The sequence below is a fragment of the Lontra canadensis genome, unplaced genomic scaffold, assembly GCF_010015895.1.
Source record: "Lontra canadensis isolate GAN:19392208 unplaced genomic scaffold, GSC_riverotter_1.0 scaffold103, whole genome shotgun sequence".
NCBI lineage: Eukaryota > Metazoa > Chordata > Mammalia > Carnivora > Mustelidae > Lontra > Lontra canadensis.
Genome location: NW_022631097.1, coordinates 2,062,283 through 2,065,404, shown reverse-complemented (window position 1 = coordinate 2,065,404; position 3,122 = coordinate 2,062,283).

Below are 3,122 nucleotides of genomic sequence, written 5' to 3'. Positions count from 1 at the left end.
ACTTCTAATTTAAAATGGTTATTTGAGAAAAATAGAAGAATCTCCCTACTTCATAAAAGAAACCTTAAAACATTTGTCTCTGACAATTAAAGATTGTGAGTGCTGCAGGAATCACTTAAGCCTACTTGTTTTTCTAAGAAGTGATTTTTTTTTCAAAGTCTGAGGAAGAAATCAATGTTATGTGATATTTTCTTATGTAAGTTTCATTGGTATTTATAATTTATCTTTGCTGATTGTTCTTTATTTCTCCATGTGGGAATCTTGTTTCCATGTCTTAGTTGAACTGAAATGGTTTTAAATTGGTACTGTTGAGGCACAGATCTATTTTTTTAAAGTTTATTTATTTATTTATTAAAACTTAGTCATTTATTTATGAGAGAGAGAAAAAAAGATTGGGGGGAGGAGCAGAAGAAGAGGGACAAAGAGACTCTGCACAAATTGTAGAGCTTGATCTAAAGACCCTGAGATCATGACCTGAGCTGAAGGCAGATGCTTAAGCAACTAAGCAACCCAGGAGCCCCAGGTTTATTTATTTTAAGTGACCTCTACACTGGACTCAAACTTACTTACCTGAAGATCAAGAGTCACATGCTCTCCCAACGGAGCCAGCCAGGCACCCAGGATTGAGGCCTACATTTAGCAAATAGCAGCCCATCTGAGTTCCAGTAGAGAAAGCAAATGAGGACCTCAACGATTATTGATATATGTAAGGAATTGAGTCCTGAAGATAAAAATAATTAAAATAAAATTTTTTCCAAATATTATTTAAAAAAATTTTTTTTAAAGATTTTATTTATTTATTTGACAGACAGAGATCACAAGTAGGCAGAGAGGCAGGCAGAGAGAGAGTGGTGGGGGGGAGGGAAGCAGGCTCCCTGCCGAGCAGGGGGGCTCAATCCCAGGACCCTGGGATCATGACCTGAGCCAAAGGCAGAGGCTTTAACCCGCTGAGCCACCCAGGCGCCCCCTAAATATTATTTTTAAACAGTCTAACAGACACCCCCCCTTTTTTAAAAAAAAAAGCAGTCTAATGGACATTTCCTTTTATTATGTTACTAATTGGCCCAATTAACTAACCTGTAGCATTAACAATCACATATCAGTTGTGATCTAGACTTTCAAGAAAAGATTGTTCTAGAAAAGAGGGGGGAGGGGAGGAAAGACTGTTACCATAGAGATTTTTCAAGTAACTTCTTTTTTTAAAAATCCATCTGCTTTGTAAAAATATAAAAGATTCCTTTTTCCAAATAAATCTGTCTTTCCCAATTCAGTCTGTGGACTTTAGGAACCAGTAAAATAAATGTAGGTGAGATCACCAGGTATATAAATAGTAGGAAAGAAACTATGATAATGCAGTTTATAGGTGGATCCATAAATTTTTTTAGTTATCACTTATTTTTATTAAAAAAAATAACTAGAACCCACCTGTGAGATTTCAAGAAGGCTTTAGTACTTAGAATGAGAAATACTTTAAGGCTAGGGAAAGAAAATAAAATTGTTCCCCCAAATATAACTGCAGGTTTTCTTCCTAGTTAAATTAGTTGCCTTTCCCCCCAAGTTTTGAACTTAAAGAATTGCTGAACTAGAGATGAAGTTTCAATTAGAGGCAGCCTGGTGTTTACCTCCTCCTGCAGCCTGGGAGATATCTACAAAGATTGTTAACGGTTTTGATAAGTAGGGATTCAGAACCAAAGTCTTTAGAATGCCCTAAATGGCATTTGGTTGTTTTGCTCTGTACTTCCAGCAAATAATTTTTCCAGAGATCACCTGAATTTTGTTGAGTAGATTTTTTTTTTTTGCTTGTTTCTCTTCTGGGCCATGGAGGTTAATACAAAATAAATACCTGTTACAAATCTTCTTTCTTCACAATAGGTTACATGATCACAGCTGAAACAAAAACAGAGATACTAATATAATAAGAATACTTGTAGAAATTCTTTTATGCAGATATATTTAGTGGTTTGATTTCCTTTACTCTAGAATATACAGATAACTGATACCCTTGCCTACTATCCACTAGGTAATTTATCCTGAATTCTATTTAGTATTTTAGTCCAGAAAGTACCATAGTTTCTCTGCGAGCCAAATCAAAGCAATAAACAGCAGAGGGAGCTGGTGAAGTGCTTTTGCAAGTAAGATCTGTGCTCACTCCAAGGGTACATGAAATTTTTTGGCATGACATTTTCATGGAGTGGAAAATAGGAATTCTTTATTAAACCACTTGCAAATTGCAATATTTTATTTTAGGATTTTCTTTTATATCTATATATTCTAAGAAGGTGCTGTTGAACCTACATTGTCAGAAAAATACTGTGCAGATTTCTGTAATGTTAAGGCAAATTGGCATCATATCCCCCCACCACCACCAAAAAACCTACACAATTATTAAGGGAACTTTGAATGCCATGGCTTACTCTCTCCTTGAGCCATTATGGGCACCTAATGTTTGTTCATTTCAGAATGAATCAATAAAAACATACTGAGCAGCCTTATGTTCAATGTATGTATTGAGCATCACTTTGCACATACTGAAAGCTTAAAACTGAAGCTTGAATATAAAATCCATGGGTGTCTCTACATAAAGGTATCATAAGTTTTTTCAGGACAACAGTATAAGGCAGGTAGGCTTATCTGATTCTGTTCATAAGCTCTATAGATCATTACTTTCATCAAAGTTGAAATTTGTAGGCATGCCTGGCCAGCTCAGTCAGTAGAACATGTGGCTCTTGATCTCAAAGTTGTGAGTTCAAGCCCCATGTTGGGTGTAGAGATTACTTAAAAGATTTTTTTTTTAAGTTGAAATTTGTCCATATTTACCCTCCAGAATTAGATGAACTTAGAACTTTGGAGAGAGAATTACTTTGAGATTACAGAAAGAACACACTTTTACTTCAAACAGGACTCCTCCTTTTAAGTAAATGTGTAGGGACTGAGTCAGGAGAGCTGGTTGGGGCCATCTTTGATAAGAGGTGGGCTTGAGCTCTGTTGGAATAAATAGAGTGAAAATCTTCACAGGAGGCAGAGAGGGTGTTACATGTGAGGGGAACAAGAGTCACAGGGTGGAGGCCCACATGCAAGTGGTGTGGCTGGTCTCTTGGACAGTGGGACCAGCCTGGCTGAGG